Here is a 20,360-nt window from a genome sequence, read left to right on the forward strand (position 1 = left end):
CAAGAAGTAAATAATCTCTTCAATTCTGTTTTTCTTTTTAAAAAATGTTTCAAACTCTTTATTATTGAACATCAATCTTTTTTTTTTCTGTAGGGGAAGTTCAGATTTGCAGGTCAAGTCACCAAGAGCTGCATCTGAAGCCATATAACTCTTAAGAACACATTTTTATATTCCTTCCTATATTTTCTAATGGATGAAGAATACTTTGGGGTTATTTGAATTTCTTTTCCTTTGCTTTTGAAGGTCTTTCTCCTGATTGCTTACAAAACTTGCTATTTCTGAATTGAATTGTTAAATTTAACCATTCTATATCTTGGAGTTTGCAGCCTTGGGCTTTTTTTTTCTGGATGTGATTTGTGAATTCTTTCTATTGGAATTTCATTTTCTGTGTTCAAAAATTCTGGGCTGTTCTCTTCTGTTGTTTTCTGCATAATATTATCAAAGTTTATTTTGTCCTATCTTGCTCTCCTGAGATATCTATAAACCTTAGTTTGTCTCTTTATATCTTCTCTTCCAGATTAGAATGTTTTGCTTGCATACTAAGAATATTTTCTTTTCATATTATTGCTATTTGCTTCTTCTTCTTCTTTTTTTTTTTTTTTTTTTTTTTTGCATTTTCTCTTCATTCCCAATCTAGCATTCTCTTATATGTTTCTAAAGTGAGGTATTTTTTGTAAATCTATTCTACTTATTATTTTTACTGTAAAGGCCATAAATTCAACTCTCATGATTCTCATTTCTCTTTTGAACCACTTTCATATTCTCAATTTTCACAGAGCCCTCCATCCCATCAAATGTTGGGTTATTTTCATTAGTTTTTCAATATTTATTTATAATCCCCTGAATTTGCTTACTAGAGATAGAAGCCATATTTCTTTTCATTGTTGTTTTCCCCATTGCATTACCTGCTTTTGTTTAAAGTTTTTGAGTTTTCTTCTTCCTGAGATCTTTGATAATTTAGGTCCCTCCCAAACTTCTATATTTAATTTCTATCTCTGCTCCTTTAATGGTGATTTCACTGGATCTCAGTCTTAGTCACTTTCCACCTTAGACAATTCCTGTTTCACCAGCCTACTTTGTCCCAGGTGATTTTTGAATGGTCACTACTGACCTCTACTGAAGTTTTTCAATTCTAATCCTAATTTGGGATCTTGGTAGCTGGCCCACATATGGAGAGATGTCAGTTCCTTTTTGGGTCTATTTATTGAAAGCTGGTCACAGTGAAAGAAGAGGAAGAGATCAACTAAAGATGAGGCTTACACTGCCAAAAAAAGGATTAGTACACTTTTCTACTGGCCTTGGATGGAGGTTAGGAGTAGGAGAAGGATATATTTTATGTTATTTATTGGTCCTTCCCAAACACTCCTTTGTGGTACAATGCCAGCAAAGACTTCTGCTCTCAAGGGTCAATATCTGACTAGTAGGGGGCAGAGAAGGCCTGGAAGCTGTCATTGAGGTTGAAAGTAGTTCACTAAGCCCCTGGGTAAAATTATGACCCTCCTATCCTAAATTTCTACATGTCTACACAAACAGGCTTTCCAAAGTAATGTTTACTAAAAAGAAAGAGAAGCAAAAGAGATGATCAGCACAGCCCTACAACTCACCAGGTATTCAATAGGGTATCTTCTGAGTTTGGGCATGAAAAAGCCAAGTTCTAAGTTTTCTATTACCAGATTCCTCAAAGTCCTTAGCCTTTCAATAAAATAGTTTAATTGACTGGATAAATGTGGATAAAATACAAATCACTGGGTATAGCAGTTGGAGACTGAAGAGATATCAGATGGGTTAATCTGGGAAATAAGGGAGAGGAAGAGTTCTTCTCTTCCACTCATGCTTTCACTGAAAACATATGTCACTCAAATCTTGAGGAAACCCAATACCTTTCATTGGGAGAACTTAGTCTTTATTCTTCTTGCAAAATCTGCATTCCTAATGAGACACAATAATACTAATTCAAATTTATAAAGAGGACTATGAATTTAAAATTATCTGTTGTTTTGAATCTAAGGTTCCCAGCATGCCTCTCTTCAGTTGATTTCTCCACTTTCCTATAGACATAGGGATCAATATTGTTCTAAAGAGCAGCTGCCTGACCACACAGGAGACTCCCTCATTCTAGCAGAGAGCTTCAAAGCCTCAGAATCATTCCAGCCTGTGGGTGGAAGTAGTTGGCTGTGGCCCAGAGGTAGAAGCAGCTGGTATTGGGTAAAGGATGAATCCCAGTGTAGCTTCTGAAGAATTGGCAGAGAAGAACTTTAGAGTCCCAGTGTCAGGCTGCCTGTGAGATTTCTGTGGCATTGCCTTAAGTTTTGAGTCAGAAAATATGAGTAGATCTGCTATCATTTATAGTCAGAGTGACCTTTGAGGTAATCTAGCCCAACTCTCCCATTCAATAGTTGAGGAAAGTGAGCCCCAGAGAATTTGAAGTGTCAGATTTGGCATTCTGAACTCAGAGCCAATGTTATTCTCTCCATTTTGTCAAGCTGCTACTTATATAATAAGTAACAAGATGAGTGAGACAGACATTAAATTCAGATGAACTCAGAGACCTGAGAACCCTCTGGATTGTAGAAGTTAGAGAAGATCCCATTGAGAAAAATTAAGATGGACTGACAGGAAATAGAACATTAGGATAGGAGGAGAAGGGGAGATGAGAGAAGATCATGGACAAAGGTAAGGAAAGAGGAAAGAAGATGTGTTGGGGAACAGTGAATGTAAGTCAGTGTATCTGAAGCCAAAGGTTATGGTAGGAGTAGATCAGTAATATTAGGAGTAATGAGAGATATGGCAGGAAAAGTAAATTACAGCAAAATTGTGGAGGATTCAATGTCAAGCTAAGACAATAAGAAGCCACTGAAGTTTTTTTTAAATAGAGGAATTACTTAATAAAAGTCTAGTTCCAGAAAGAGTAATCTGACTATGGTACAAAGGATGGACTAAGTCTAGAAACAGGAAATTCAGTTAAGAGACCATTGAGTAATCTAGTGTTAGTGATGGAAATTTAAACCAAGTAATAGAAATTACAAGAATAAAATATATTTTGAAAGATGAATTTTCAAGATTTGGCAACTCAGTTGCCTCCTTTATTTTCACTTAGTGATTTACGTATTAGTTTCTCTGTCTTGGTTTTCATTATTTTCAGTTAACTGATGATGAGAAAGATTCTCTTCCTGTGCTGCATTCTCTTTTTCTCATAGCCAACCAGGGCAAAGCTTCAGTTGGCATTGGAGCCTGCTCACTGCTGTGGAGAAATAGCATAGTTATTTAGTCTCATCAGAATATGGGAGCAGTCATTCAGTCAACAAGTATTAATTAAGCATCCTCTATATGCCAGATATGAAGAAAGAAATGGGGAAAAATGCAAAAAAAACCAAAACAGTTACTATTCTCAGGGATCTCACAGTCTGAAGACAACTATATAAAATTAAAATAATTTTTTAAAAAAACTACATACATATCAAAAATATGTACAAGCAAAAGATAAATCTGTGCATATATGTGTGTGTAGAAAAGAGAGAGAAAAAGGGAAAGAACACATATATGAAATAAATTAGACAAAATAAAAAGACAGAAGGTTCCAGAGTTGAGAGAATAGAAAGAGTATCATTCTTATAGAAGGTAGAATCAGAGAATCACAGAAAGTCATAATTGGAGGAATCTTCTCTTACCCTCTCATTTCAAGTGGGAAGTCTGAGTTTCAGAGAAAGCCACAAAGGGAATAGAGATAGAGGTAATACTTGAACCCAGGTTCCTTAACTCCTTGTCCAGAATTCTTTTTGTGACACAATGCTGTATAAGTGGGTATATATGGGGCTTTTAAGATTCCCCCAAATTGGAGTGACTTATTCCCTGACTGTGCTATTCGCTCAGTCATCTTTGCTTTAGATTTCAAATAAGAACAGCTTCTTCTGGCCTAAAACTAGCAGAAAAAATAAAACTCAAGCTTGGGCTAAATTCTGCCCATGTCTAGGAACACTACTATAGAAAAAAAAAGGTCAAAATATGATTGCATTAGTAGGCCAACTTCAATATCAGATTAATTCAGTTAAGAATAGCAAACATTTCTGTGTTATTTATCTACCTCATGCTGTATAGTAATCACCATTGTAAAAATGTAATTCAAATTCTAAAGTACAACCCATTGGGCATTCCTTCCTTTCTTGTATTTGGAAAATACTAGCTTAACTTTATCTGGATGCCCAGATCGCTCTTCTGCTGAACTAGAAATAAGCCTAAGTCTGGTAAAATATCAGGTCTTCATTCAGTTTGATAATCAAAACTTTCCATGATACAACTCCAAACTACCTGTCCAGGCTTATCACACATTTTACAATTAAGCCAAACTGATCGACTGGCCATTTCAACACATGATCTCCCACCTCTGTTTGTTTACACAGGTTGCATACCACATCTAGAATATATGCTCTTCATCTCTACTTTTACAGAATCTGAAGCTTCCTCCAAAAAATACTCAGGTTCCAACTCTTTCCCAATCTTCTTCTCCAGGTATAAGTTAGTGCTTTCTCCCTCTTGAAATTTCATTGCATATTATTTGCATTTATTTGTCTGTGTAGATGGTCTATCTTCTTGTAAAATGTGTCAACGATAAAGAATGAATACTAATAATGGACCCAGTGATTTAGTCTCAAGTTTGTCAGAAACAATTTTGTTGGAGTTAATATTAATGAATATCCAAATTATTTCTATCTTGGAGAGAGAGATTTCTAAACTGACATTGTATAACATGATTCTTTGTCTCAAGATTTTAGGTAATGTTTATAAGAATCTTGATCAGAAAAAATCACAACCACAAGACAGTTTGGGATTAGTTAACATTCTAGGATAGTCATCATTCAATTCCTTTAAGCATAACTTCCCTTTTCTAAGTTCTTTGCCAGTGATGAATACCTTAATTTTGAATTTCCAAAGAGAAGACATTGTCCTCTGCTGGGTCATAGTACCATTCACTTTATGGTAGGGAGACAATCCTCACTTCAAAATAAGAATTAAGTTTGGTTATCATTTTTACTCCATTTCAAAGGAAGGGCCTATCCATTATTCTTCCAACTTTTCTAAAGAGAAAATGTTTGGGAAGAGTTTTAGATTGGAGAAATATTAATTTTAAATATGTCTAGAAAAACTAAAAAAGGGTGTAATTGTTGTTAGTTTTTAATTTGCTTCCAGAAATGTAAATTCCTTGAAGGTGGGGATTTTTTCCATCCTTTTTTCTTTTTATTCACAGGGCCTAGTACTGTGTCAGAAGTATATGTGCTTAGTGAATGTTTGTTTATTTCAATAGAAATGTTTTCCTTTTGTCTATTTCTCTATGGCATTATTCAGGCAAAGCATCTTTACAACTGTGCTCTTTCAATTCTCTTTATGCCTTAGGGGTCTGAGCAGATCTTTCCAAATTCACCTTCTCCCAATTCTTGGTTCCTCCTGCCCCCAGCTCCATAGCAAGTCATTCAGAAGTTAGTCTCCATCTGGAAATCTCCACCTCAATATGTTTCTTCCCATTATCCAGCTCCCCAACACCTGTTACATGCCCCGCCTGCATCTTCTGCCACGGCTGTGATTGTTCTGCCGCTGCCGGAGCAGTAATTGAACCCAGTGGTATTTAGAAACTCAGCTGCTAATGGCAAAGTGAACAGAGTAAATTAGAGTGAGATGCAGACAACACTGAAAATTACCCCTGGGCCAGCAGTCATTTTCAGAGACTCTTGTGACAGATGTGAATAGAGAACAGACAAGCTTAGTTGGCTTAGGTGACTATTTCCTCTCAGGGAAGTCTCTAGTAAAAGTAACATTATGAAAAAACCCAGACCTTTAAACCATATCCCCATGTAATAGGTGATACAAGTCTTTTCATCTCCAGTTTCCAGATGCACAAAGTGAATTTCAGTCTTGAGAGCACCCAATCAGCTTGTGTCAGAGGCAGGTTTTGAACCCAGGTATCCTGTCTCCAAAACTAAAGTGATTTTCATTATGTGATCTGCCTTTCAGAAAAGAGGAAATCAAAGCTTTCCCTGATGATCACTATTTTTCTTCTTAATTTGGCATTTTACATATTCTATTTTGTATTATGACATCTTTTCGTAAATATCTCTCATAATATTATGGGGAGAATCATGGACTCCAGAAGCTCCAGTCTGGGTTCTATCCCTAACTAATTGTGTTTACATATATGGGCAAGTTATGTCTCCTCCATGAGACTGTTTCCCATTTAGAAAGCGAAAGGGATTGAATCTGACAATTCTTTCCAACTTCAACTTTATATGATTTTATGAATCTGATGTAAGTACAACCAATGTTAAGTGCTTTGAGAAAAGAGAATTTGTCTTCAATTTCATTGTGAATAGGTATTCAATTATAGAAACTCATAGTTAGAGATCAGAGACCATCTTCAGAGATCCTCTTATTCATATTTGGTGATGATAATGATTAATGGTGTTTGTTGAGGCAGTTTGATACTATGAGAAGAACTTGGGAATAGAAAACAGAAGACCTGAGTTTTTGAACCTAAAATAACATAATTAGGGCATAAAAATTTGGAGGGATACACATTTTTCCATCCCCTCTCCCCAGTTTTCCACCTTGTCACTGTTCCTCATAGTGTTCTTGCCATAAATGTCAGGTTTGTATAAATGACAGCTATCATTTTTACTGTGTTCCAAAAGTGAAAACAAAAGTAATCTGTCCTTACCCCTGAGAGTTTCCCACTCCAGCCTCCTTGAGCTAATAATAATAATAATAAAAGTACCATCTATATAGAGTTTTAAGTTTTGAAAACTGCTTTGTAAATGTAAAATTTTATCTTCACACCAACCCTGGGAGAAAATGTTAGTTATCCCCATTTTACATGATGAAACTGAGGCAGGGGTTAGGTGATTTGCCCAATCAATCAGTAAACATTTATTAGCTTCCTGTTACTACTAGGAACTGTGATAAGAACTAGGAACACAAAAAGAGGCCAAAGGTAGTCCCTGACCTCAAGGAGCTAAAAATTTAATGAGGGAGATCACATGCAGACAAATATATAAAGGAAGCTAAATACAGGATAAATAGGAAATAATTAACAAAAAGAAGGCACTAGAATTAAGAGGAATTTGGGATGGCCTCCAAGGGAGATGGGATTTTTTGGGCTTAAAGGCAGTCAGGGAAGCTGGTAGTTGGAGTAGAGGAGAGAGGGGTTTCCATGCCTAGGAGACATTCTGAGAGAATGCTCAGAGCTGAGAGATGAAGTATCTTGCTCATGTAACAGCCAAGAGGTCAGTATCACTGGATTGAAGAAGGAATAACAGGAAGTAAAGTGTAAAAAGACTGGTGAGGTATGTGTGGAATAAGTTAGGAAGAGCTATAAATGCCAAGAGCAAGTTTATTTGCTTCTGGAGGTAACAGGGAGTCACTGGAATTTATTAAGTAAGTGAAGTAGGAGAGTGAGATGATTGGATCCAAGCTTTAGAAAAATCACTTTAGTGGATGAATGGAGGATGGATTGGAGTGAGGAGAGACTTGAGGCTGGCAGATCCACCAGCAGACTATTGCAATAATCAAGAAATGAAGAAAAAAAGAGATGGTAATATCAGAAGAGAGAAGGGGGAATATTCAAGAAATATTGCAATGGTGAAATCAAAAGGTCATGGCAGCAGATTAGATATGCCAGAGAGAGACAGTAAGGAGCTGAGGAGTCCCAGGTTTCACACCTGGGGACTGGGAGGATAATGTTTCCCTCTACAATAAAAGGGAAGGTGGGAATAAGAAGAGGATTTAGAGAGAAAGATGATGAGTTCCATTTTGAACAGATTAAGATATCTAAGGACATATGATTTGGGATGTCTAAAAGGTCTGAGATGCAAGATTGTAGATCAATAGAGAGTTTGAGGAAGGATAGATATTAAGAATCATCAGCATAGAGATAGTACTTAAATCCATGGGAGCTAAAGAGATCCCCAAATGAAGTAGGATAGAAGGAGAAAGGAAGAGCCCCCAGGACAGAACCCTGAGAGATACCTATGGCTAGAGGGCATGATCTGGAAGAGATTTAAACAAAGGAGACAGAGAAGGAGTAGTCAGAAAAGTAGGAGGAAAACCAAAAGCCTGTAGGGACCTGAAAGCCTAGAGAGAGAAGGGTATCAAAGAGAAGTGATCATTAGCATCAAAGGCTGTGGAAAGGTCAAGAAGAATGAGAATTGAGAAAAGACCATTGCATTTGACAGTTAAGAGCTCATAACTTTAGAGAGAGTAGTTTCAGTGGAATGATAAAATTGGAAGCTAGATTGTAAGAGGTTAAGAAAAGAATGAGGGGGGCAGCTAGGTGAAGGGGGCAGCTGGATGGTGCAGTGGATAGAGCACTAGCCCTGAAGTCAGGAAGACCTGAGTTCAAATCTGACCTCAGACACTTAATACTTACTGGCTGTTTGACCTTGGGAACGTTACTTAACCCTGTAATTGCTTCAGCAAAAAAGAATGAGAGGAGAGAAAGTAGAGGCACATATTGTAATCAGCCTTTTGAAGAGTTTAGCTGCAAAGAGCAGAAAAGAAATAGGATGTCATACAAGTGGCAAGTGTCTGAGGCTAGATTTGAACTCATGACTTCTTGCTCCAGTTCCAGCACTTATCCAAATGACATCTCTAGAATTATTGTGTGGGCGTAATCAGACAGCAGCAGCCACTGTCTTTCAATATCTTTCAAATACTCCCAGAGAGCTAAGGAAAGGAGATGTATTATGCCAGGAAAACACTTAAGATGATGAGGAGATGTTCTTATAAAGGTAGGGGACCACCTTGCAGCTATGGCATTTGGGGAGGGGGCTTAGGCATCATGATGAAGCTTTATGAAAACTCTTTCTCAAGAGGGGTGAGAAAGGGGCTAATAATAAATAACTGTCATTTATATAATTATTTAACGTTGGCAGAATATATCCTCTCACCAGCTAGGTGAAGCAGTTGCACCATTTTACAGATAAAGAAACTGAACTCATAGAACTTATAGCTATCTCTATGGCTAATTTGAAATCTTCCTGATTTCAAGTTCAGTTCTCTTTCTACTATGCCATAATACTTAAACAAATAGAGAACCAGGCAATGTCTGCCTGTCTTAGTCCCTTTATTATTAATCTTTATGTTTTTATGATAAAATCTTTATGATCTTTTTAACCTGGGGTCCATGAACTTAAAATAATTCAAGAACTATTCCAATATACTAGCTTTATTTTATAAGACTGTGTATTTACTTTATGCATTTAAAACATTATTCTGAGAAGGGGTTCATAGTTTCCCTAATTTCACTAGTTCACTAGTTTGCCAAAGAAGAGACTCCAGAAAAAGAAAAGGAAAAACAGTTTAAAAATACTAAGTTAGAGATTAGTGAAAATAAAAATGTATTTTTCCCATCCAAATTCATAGAACCCCCAAAACTTCTTCCCAAATAGAAAGGGGGCTGCACTTAGAATCAGAAGACATGGATTCAAATCTTAACTCTAATACTCTGTGATCTTTGACAAGTCATATAACATTTTCAAATCTCAGTTTCATCTATAAAATGGGGATGGTACTTTCATGGACTACCTCAGAGGACTGTTATAATAATTCAATGAAATGTAGTATGGTAGAGAAGAAATAGGGCTAGTTTTAGACTCATGGGAACTGTGTTCAAATTATGCCTCTGTGACTTATTACTGACTCTGAGATCTTGAGTAAGTCATATTATCTCTCAGAGACTGTTTCCCCTTATAATGAGGATGTTGGACTCAGTGACATGTGAGGATCAACTCAACTCTTATTATGTGTTCTTATGATAGCCAAAAATTCTGCAGGCACTCACCACATGGGTCTCTGACGATCAAAACTTTCATGTTCCTTATATTTCCTCTATTTTTTCTTCTCAAATGTGATTACAAGCAGCAGCATTGCATAGTGTAAAGAGGGCCAGCCTGGAAGTAAAGAAGTGGAATCATGAATGTCTGAAAAATAGCAAACAACAATGGTCTGGTTCCAGTACAGTTTATCAGTAAAATTGTCCAGGATATTTTGGGACTTCTGTTTATGATATGGTCATTGATCATCAGTCAGTCCATGAAAGATAGCGAGTTTTGCATGAACAATTCTTGCCACCAGGTCATGCCTTACTAAGTATTTGGCAGATGCAAAAATTTTTATAGTCTACAATGATGTATTGCTCATTGTATGCCATTTCCTTGAATAATTTGTATTGGTCACTCAGGCCAGATTCCTTAAAAACAACCCTTTTATAATTTTGGTGGTTATTAATATTAATATTATTAGCTTATTATTCTTGTCTTTTTTCAATTAAGTTCAGACAAAAATGGTCCAGAGGCAAGTTGCCATCTTATATTTTTTTATATTTAATGTTCTGCAGACTATTGTACCAGTCAATAATTCTGGTATTCTTAAGGATGACTTTTATATAATTTCTTATGGCAGTAACTTGATCCTGAATCCCTATCATAAAACCATCTTGTGAACAAATCTGAATATCTTGGCCATTTTGTGAATGTTTCATTTTTGACAGGTTTTTAGTTGAATTCGTGTGGGTTTTACCATATTCTTGTTATTATTTATTGTTGTTATTACTCTTTAAAGTCCTTTCTAGTTCTAGAAATCTTTTAAAAATCATCTGTGTTTAGCTACTAGAATCCAGGCTCAATAATTTAATTTGACATTAGGCAAATACATGGAGAAGTTGACTCTAAAGAGATGAATCAGGGGCAACAACTAGCTGGGTCGTCACCAGATTTAGAACTCATCTGTGTGGGGGAGTCACTTCTGTTTTGAAGAAATGATGCAGGAAAGTGATTGTGCTCCTTAGTCCTCCTATGAACCCCAAAAGACAGCCTCCTGCCAAGTGTTGAGACACAGACATCCTTGGTTTTAAGGATACTGTGGGGAAAAACAGATTGTGAGAATTTGAAAATTACAGGAAACTCTTAAATGGTAGGCCTTCTGGAGGGCTTTAGTGCTCACAAGAAATAGAAGAAATTCAGGGATAATGCCCCACTTCTAGAGCCTAAATAAAATACCTAATGTGGATTCATTGAACCTCTCTTCTTGAAGGAATTCTTTTCAGTAAGAATCTGCTACATACACATCCCCACTTCAATCATTTCAAATTGCTTCTACCTTCCTTTATTTCTAATAGAGTTATCATTAAGAAGTTAGCATTTTTAATTTACTTTGGTGGGATTTTTTGAGGCCTTAAAACACTTTTCTCAGTCTTGGTGACAACAAACTCATTTTTCACTATAATTAAAATGTCACTTTGATAAATAATTCAATCAACCCCCTTCCACCTATGAATAGCTTTTTGCTATAATTGTTCACATTCTAGTGAATTTGGGAATGTTGAGAAAGAATTTAAGAAGTATTTAGGCAACAAAGATAAATAGAATTTATTTTCAGTCCTTCCACAACCCATTCTTAACCAAAAATATTTTCATACCAAGACCCCTCCAACCATTGCTTTCCCCCATTCCTTCCTGACATGGTTTAGAAGGATAGAAAGGGCAGGAATAGGTTTTATCTTCCAGAAAAGTATAGCATCTGAGAAAGAATATATTCTCTGTCTCTTTCCTTGAAAGTCATGTAGCAAAATTAACGGGTCTATTTGTGTAGTACAGTGCTTTTAACATAGCTGACACTTAATAAGTTTTTATTGATTTAAATGGAATTTAATTTAAGTTGTGTTGAACTAGCAATAATGTTCTGAGAGCTGAATAGAATGTCCAGAACAATGGCCCCACTTTTGTGTCTACTGAAAAATAAGCAGTACATGGGTTTTTATTGCTACAGTTGCCAGGCATCCTTGAATTTTGTAGTTTCAAATGAAGCACCCAGTGCTGCCCATGACATGATGACCCCTCCCCAAAAAAAAGCTATTCCAGATTAAAGATTGATACTTGGTGAGCCAGTATCCACTAAAAAGCTTATAAGCCCCAACATGTGTGTTTTATTTTATTAGAAAAACCAAAGGATACAGTTCAAAGCTTAAGACATTTTAATCAAGGGAACTGCAAAAAAAAAAAAAAAAAAAAAAGACAAAAAAGCCTCCTCCCCCCCAATAATACAAAAAAATAAAAATCTTACATGTTATCACACTACCAAAGGAAGAAAGGAAAAACATGTTGGGAACATGAATGACTAGGGAACACTAGTGAAGGAGTGACCAAGGAATATATATGGCCAGGATAAATTGAGCCTTCAATGCTGAAGAAGCACCTCAAATGTCTGGCGATGTCATTGCTCTTTTCTGCTCTCTTCTGATCATCTCCTTTGATTTGCTTCTTCTTTCTTTTGCCATCTTCAGGTCTTCAAATGAAATACAACTTCTTCAGGAGGGGTCTGACAGCTTATTAGCCTATAGCCCCAGGTACTATTCATGATGCAGACCTCAGTTAGCTAAAGAATTATAAAATCATAGAATTTTAGAGTTAGAAGAGATCTTTGCAAGTATGTAGTATAATCTAGAATGGTTAAATAATTCTACACTCAGATAAAAGACCTCCAATTAAAAGCCTTTAAGCATTTTACATTTGCCTTTTTAACTGGTTGATTTCAATATAAACTATAAAATTTGACTTAAAGTGAAAAATTTCTGTCAGCTCCTTTTCATTCACAGGATATTAAAAGAGGCCCACAAAAGCACAGGAGTTAGTTGGAGAAGACTAAAAGGGGATGATGACCTCTGTCCTACTCCATGGCATAAGTGATTTTTAGATGTCCAAGCAGACCACAGGGCTATAGATTTAGAGCTGGAAGATAATTGAGAGCTCGTTCACTTTCACTCTTTTATTTTACAGTTGAGGAAACTGAGTCCCAGAGACTAAGGTCACTAAGCAGCAGAACCAGCATTTGAAACATGCTCCTTTGACTTGTTCGATTGAACCCCAAATAGTATTTGAAGCATGTTTGATTTGGGACACCAATGTTACCAATGCTGAGATAGTGTTAGATGGCATAGTGGCTAAAGCTCCAGACCCAGCATCAAACACTTTCTAATTATGTGACTCTGGGCAAATCTTTTAACTATTTTTGCCTCAATTTCCTCATCTGTAAAATGAGATGGAAAAGGAAATGGCATACCATCCCAGTATCTTTGCCAAAAAAAAAAAAAAAAAAATCCAAGTGGGGTCATGAAGAGTTAGAAATGATTGATATGTATGAAGAAAAAAAACAAAATTACCAATACCAATACCCTTTCTTGGGAAAAAAAAAATTCAGTGAATGTGTCTCCCTGATCACTTTCCCAAAAAGTTATCAAAGTCTCCACAATGCTTCAAAGGGATCCTTAGAACCCAGGTGTCTTACCAGCTCCTTCCATAGACCCAAGGGACTCACTGTTATTGTTATTCATCACGCCATTGTTTTCTAAGCCTGTGCTGAAAACATGCTTTCTGGAAATGGGCCAGGGAGGGGAATAGTGAGAAGATAAAGGTAGCAGAAAGAAATCAGTCATAAAGTCATATCACGTCCCCACTCACAACTTAGTCCTCAGAGCTGATCAGACTCCAAAGTACAGAACATCAATCACGGAGCTATATCTGAGACAGTGGTGTCTGGTTTCAACAAGTTGAATTTATTCATTAGAAAAACAGAAGAAAAAAAAGTTGTTGCAAAAATATACCCTGTGATTGGGACTGACTAGAGATCAGGAGTGAAGAATGCTGAAAGTTGACATTTGCACTGATTTCTGAGAGTACTAAGTGTGTCCCCAGGAGATAGAAAAAAGGACTAACAGTCAGCTTCCTTTCCACTACACATTTCCTGCTGAGGAAGGTCCATTTTGACAACTGTGAGTACATTGCCTAGGCTGGATCTGCCCCAAGAAACTGTAGGTGAAGGGAAAAGTCCCCTTGCCAGTGCCGGCAGGAGCTCAGGATGCTTTCTGGGAAGGCAACCTAGGCATCTCCTGGTCCTCGGGGCTGGTTTCCTGAGATGGATAGTATACTAATACATTGCCTGCATGAAAGGTAACCTTGGTTGTTAAATAACACCCCTATCACATGGAATTAGGATGATTTACTATTCAAACAAAATGTTCCCACTTGGCTTAGAAAGAACAAGTATGATATGGATTTTGTGTAGTTGTTACTAACCACATGTAAAAGTCACTTCTTTTACACATAGGAGGTAGGTCTTCTATCAATAAATCAATCAATCATTATTTAATAAATGCTTACTATATGCCATGATTTAAGGATTTTAAAAAAATACAAAAGTCAAAAGGGCCCTCTCCTCAAGAAGTATATTATATTCAAGGACAGGTAGAAAAATAACATGGACACATAAACATAAATATCAGATATATACAAACAAAGTTAATTTAGCAGCTAGGAAGATGAAGAAGACTCTTATTTCAGAGATAACCTGATATGCTTTAAACATCTATGAGGGGTTAGTTTAAGTTTGGAAAGCTAGAGAAAGATATTACAAGCCAAGGAAATGCCAATCCATTTGAAAGAAGGCTATCAATCAGAAAATGCTAGATTATTTTTGACTTTGAAGAAGTAGAAATCAATATAACACTAAACCTCTTTAAAAGTGTTTATTAGAATCATACACTTATGTATATTCTAAGGATTTTCGTGGCTATCTAATCCAGCCCCCTCATTTTGTAGATGAGGTTATTGCTATGTGGTATAGTGGATAGAGTACTGAGCCTGGAGTCAAGAAGATTCCTTCTTCAAGTTACTTAACCCTATTTGCCTCCGTTTCCTCATCTATAAAATTAATTGTAAAAGGAAATGGCAAAGCACTTCAGTATCTTTGTCCCCCCCCAAAAAAAAACAAACAAAAAAATGGAGTCATGAAGAGTCAGACATGACCAAAAAAATGACTGAACAACCAAGACCCAGAAAAATTTTCCCAACATCACATAATTTGGAATTTATATTCAAACCTAGATTCACATTCCACAAATCTTGTGCCCTTGCCATAACACCACACTAATTTCCCAGATTTTCAGACATGTTGCTGTTCAGTTGTTTTTCAGTCATGTCCAATTCGTCATTGACTCCATTTGGGGTTTTCTTGGCAAATATACAGGAGTGGTTTGATATTTCCTTCTCTAGCTCATTTTACAGATGAGGAAATTGAAGCAAATTTCAGACCTTGAGAATTTCATTTTAATGGCTTTGAAAAATAGATGACAAAAGGACCAATTTTGGTACTTATTATAACTTTTTCAAAATGAAAATAATTATCCTAAATTTATACATATATATACATGTATACATATGTGTGTGCATATATATTTCCTTTTGCTAGGCAATTGGGGTTGTTGACTTGTCCAGGGCTACACAGCTGGGAAGTGTTAAGTGTCTGAAGCTCAATGTAAACTCAGGTCCTCCTGACTCCAGGACTGGTGCTCTATCTATTGCATCATCTAGCTACCCTTAACCTAAAAATGTCCTAAACAATTCTCCATATCTGGACAAGGCCAACACAGTCATGGGAAAATAAATGTACATTTCTAGAAATTTTATAAACATCAATTAAGTATATTTTATGCATAGGCTGCTGGAAATATAAACACAAAATTGAATTCTTTCCTGCCCTCAGGAAGTTATATTCTACTGAAGAAATATAAAAATTGCCTTGTCAACTATATAAATAACTGTAGTAGAATTTATGAAGGAGAAAATATTAACAACTGATGAGAAAAATTCACATGAAAACATGGCACCTAAACTGAACCTAGAAGGAAGTCAGGTACAATGAGAGTAAAAATGAGGTAATACATACCACACATGAGGAACTACCTGTGGAAATATACAGTGGCAGAGGTTGGAGTATCAAGTTTAGGGAACTGATAGTAGTTTAAGTAGGCTGTCATCCAGGATTTATGAAAAGGATAGGGGTGGAGAGTAAAATACATTAGAAAGGTATGTGGAGCTGAGATTGGAGAAGACATTGAGAGACAGGCTAAGCAGTTTGCATTTCATCACAGAAGAAATGGAGAGATACTGATGTGTTGTTGTTGTTTTGAGAAGTATGCATTTCTTTGATCGTTGTGTGAAGGACAGTGTGAAGACAAGAAAAGCTGGAAGTAGGAAAACTAATTAGGAAATTTTTACAGGAATACAAAGGAAAGGTGATAATGGCCTGAATTAAGACAAGAAATGTATGAGTGGATGGGATAGATGGGCCTGATATATTAAAGAAGTAGAATCAACAAGACTTGACAACTAATTCAATATGGAAGGTAAGGTAGAGGAAAGAGTCAAAGATGGACCTAGGTTAGGAACTTGGATCATTAGAAAAATAGTGGTATCTGAAGCAGAAATAAGGAAGAAGAAGAAAAGCAGTTTAGGGATTGAAGAAAGATCATGAGATACACTTTTGAACATTTTGAATTTGAAAGACTTAAGAGGAAATCCAGAAAGATTGTGAATAAGGGTAATTCAGGGGTGAAATGGAAATATAGATTTAGGAGGCATCTGTGTAGAGATCATACTTAAACATTTGATGAGGTCTCCAAGATAAGGTATATAAAGTAAATGGATCCAGGTCAGAACCCTGGAAATATAAAGAACATAAAACAAAGAAAATAGAATAGGGATTATGGTCAACAAAGGAAACCCCTCCTCCCCCCCCCAAAAAAAAACAAACAAAAAAATGGAGTCATGAAGAGTCAGACATGACCAAAAAAATGACTGAACAACCAAGACCCAGAAAAATTTTCCCAACATCACATAATTTGGAATTTATATTCAAACCTAGATTCACATTCCACAAATCTTGTGCCCTTGCCATAACACCACACTAATTTCCCAGATTTTCAGACATGTTGCTGTTCAGTTGTTTTTCAGTCATGTCCAATTCGTCATTGACTCCATTTGGGGTTTTCTTGGCAAATATACAGGAGTGGTTTGATATTTCCTTCTCTAGCTCATTTTACAGATGAGGAAATTGAAGCAAATTTCAGACCTTGAGAATTTCATTTTAATGGCTTTGAAAAATAGATGACAAAAGGACCAATTTTGGTACTTATTATAACTTTTTCAAAATGAAAATAATTATCCTAAATTTATACATGTATATACATGTATACATATGTGTGTGCATATATATTTCCTTTTGCTAGGCAATTGGGGTTGTTGACTTGTCCAGGGCTACACAGCTGGGAAGTGTTAAGTGTCTGAAGCTCAATGTAAACCCAGGTCCTCCTGACTCCAGGACTGGTGCTCTATCTATTGCACCATCTAGCTACCCTTAACCTAAAAATGTCCTAAACAATTCTCCATATCTGGACAAGGTCAACACAGTCATGTGAAAATAAATGTACATTTCTAGAAATTTTATAAACATCAATTAAGTATATTTTATGCATAGGCTGCTGGAAATATAAACACAAAATTGAATTCTTTCCTGCCCTCAGGAAGTTACATTCTACTGAAGAAATATAAAAATTGCCTTGTCAACTATATAAATAACTGTAGTAGAATTTATGAAGGAGAAAATATTAACAACTGATGAGAAAAATTCACATGAAAACATGGCACCTAAACTGAACCTAGAAGGAAGTCAGGTACAATGAGAGTAAAAATGAGGTAATACATACCACACATGAGGAACTACCTGTGGAAATATACAGTGGCAGAGGTGGGAGTATCAAGTTTAGGGAACTGATAGTAGTTTAAGTAGGCTGTCATCCAGGATTTATGAAAAGGATAGGGGTGGAGAGTAAAATACATTAGAAAGGTATGTGGAGCTGAGATTGGAGAAGACATTGAGAGACAGGCTAAGCAGTTTGCATTTCATCACAGAAGAAATGGAGAGCTACTGATGTGTTGTTGTTGTTTTGAGAAATATGCATTTCTTTGATCGTTGTGTGAAGGACAGTATGAAGACAAGAAAAGCTGGAAGTAGGAAAACTAATTAGGAGATTTTTACAGGAATACAAAGGAAAGGTGATAATGGCCTGAATTAAGACAAGAAATGTATGAGTGGATGGGATAGATGGGCCTGATATATTAAAGAAGTAGAATCAACAAGACTTGACAACTAATTCAATATGGAAGGTAAGGTAGAGGAAAGAGTCAAAGATGGACCTAGGTTAGGAACTTGGATCACTAGAAAAATCGTGGTATCTGAAGCAGAAATAAGGAAGAAGAAGAAAAGCAGTTTAGGGATTGAAGAAAGATCATGAGATACACTTTTGAACATTTTGAATTTGAAAGACTTAAGAGGAAATCCAGAAAGATTGTGAATAAGGGTAATTCAGGGGTGAAATGGATATATGGATTTAGGAGGCATCTGTGTAGAGAACATACTTAAACATTTGATGAGGTCTCCAAGATAAGGTATATAAAGTAAATGGATCCAGGTCAGAACCCTGGAAAATATAAAGAACATAAAACAAAGAAAATAGAATAGGGATTATGGTCAACAAAGGAAACCCCTCCTCCCCCCCCCAAAAAAAAAAAACAGTAATCAGGTAGATAGGCATGAGTAGAACCAACAGAGATTAAAGGAAAAAAGAGTAGGCAAAAAGAGAGGAATAGTTAATAGTGATTGAGGAGAAAAAGAACTGAAAAAAAATAATATCCTAATTAGCAGTTGAGGCACTTTTGGTCAACTCAGAGAGAAAACTTTCAGTTGTGTTGAGGATGGAATCCAAATTTCAAGGGACTGAGAAAAGAATGATTGGTGAGAATACATCCTCATACAGTATTGTTGTCGAAGTGTATAATGATCTCCTGGTTCTGCTCATCTCACTTAGCATCAGTCCATGTAAGTCTCTCCAAGCCTCTCTGTATTCATCCTGCTGGTCATTCCTTACAGAGCAATAATATTCCATTACATTCATATACCACAATTTACCCAACCATTCTCCAATTGATGAGCATCTATTCATTTTCCAGTTTCTAGCCACTACAAACAGGGCTGCTACAAACATTTTGGCACATACAGGTCCCTTTCCCTTTTTTAGTATCTCTTTGGGATATAAGCCCAATAGAAACACTGCTGGATCAAAGGGTATGCACATTTTGATAACTTTTTGCGCCTAATTCCAGATTGCTCTCCAGAATGGTTGGGTTCGTTCACAACTCCACCAACAATGCATCAGTGTCCCCGTTTTCCCGCATCCCCTCCAACATTCATCATTATTTGCGGGGGGTGGAGGGAGGGAGGGGAAAAATCGAAACATAAGCGAGTGCAAGGAATAATGTTGTAAAAAATTACCCTGGCATGGATTCTGTCAATACAAAGTTATTATTAAATAAAAAAAAAATCTGGGCATATGGGAGCAGGCGCTTAATAAATGTTTATTAACTGAAAAAAGAATGAATGGTGAGAAGAGGCTGTGAGTGTGGATGATTTGTTCTAATTTGGTACTTAAAGGGAGAATAGAATAAAGGAAAATTTATCCTGAGTGGGTGGCAAGGAGAGGTGAGAACTTTCAAAGAGGAAAGTTGGAGTAAATCTGTTGGCAATGAAAAAAAGACTCAGTAGACAAAGAGAAAGCAGATGAAGAGAAAGAGAGGAAATAATGAAATAAGCCCCTAGGGGAGGAGACTTGTATCATGGTCATAAATAGAGTTTGACTTGACAAGAAAAACGACTTGTCAAAAACTTTCTCAGACTCTTTTGCAGAATTACCATTCATGTTCAGTTCTATATATGCCAAGGTCCTCAATTGGACCCTCTTCTTTTCCTTCTCCATGAGCTCTGTCTTGTTGATCTCATTTGCATACTTTGGATTTAACTATCATTTCTAAATAGATGACACAAAATCTGCATAGATAATGTTTATCACTCTCTTGAGTTCCAGCCCACTATCTCTGTTGGCCTGCTGGACATCTTTACCTGGATTTTCCATTGATATCTCAAACTCAACATGTCTAAAACAGAATTAATTCAGTATCTTTTGTCCAAAACCAAATTCCCATTCAATTCCCCTTTTCTATTAAAAGAACTACTGTCATTTCAATCATCCAGGTTCACTCCCTTCATTCCCTCTGTCCCATATCCACCCAGTTCCCAAGAGTGTTGCTAATCAGATTCCTCAACATTTCTGAGGTTCATTTCCTTCTCTCTGCTCACTACCCAATAATTCCAGTTCAGGCCTTCATCATCTATTGCCCAGACTGTTGCACAGAAAGGACAGCTAGGTGGTTCTGTGTAATAGAGTGATGGATCTGGAATTAGGAAAATTTATCTTCCTAAATTCAAATTTGACCTCAGACGTTTTATTAGCTATATGACCCTGAACAAGTCACTTAACTCTGCCTCCATTTCCTTACCTGTAAAACAAAGAGGAAGAAAATGGCAAACCACTCTAATATCTTTGCCAAGAAAACCCCAAAAGGAATCACAAAGAGTTGAACACTACTAAAAAC

At 36.4% G+C, this 20,360-nt stretch overlaps 1 protein-coding gene and 1 long non-coding RNA gene across 4 annotated transcripts in view; both read left to right on the forward strand.

Annotated features, from left to right (window-relative positions):
- Window positions 1–20,360, forward strand: part of KCNIP1 (potassium voltage-gated channel interacting protein 1) — a 576,971-nt gene that overhangs the window by 337,391 nt on the left and 219,220 nt on the right. The gene's annotated exons all lie outside the window — the stretch shown is intronic.
- LOC127550194 (uncharacterized) lies at window positions 9,481–18,428 on the forward strand. The gene is made up of 2 exons (XR_007950791.1): window positions 9,481–16,487; window positions 18,307–18,428. It is a non-coding gene; the product is annotated as an uncharacterized LOC127550194 (long non-coding RNA).

This window comes from Antechinus flavipes, chromosome 2 (genome assembly GCF_016432865.1).
Source record: "Antechinus flavipes isolate AdamAnt ecotype Samford, QLD, Australia chromosome 2, AdamAnt_v2, whole genome shotgun sequence".
Taxonomy (NCBI): domain Eukaryota; kingdom Metazoa; phylum Chordata; class Mammalia; order Dasyuromorphia; family Dasyuridae; genus Antechinus; species Antechinus flavipes.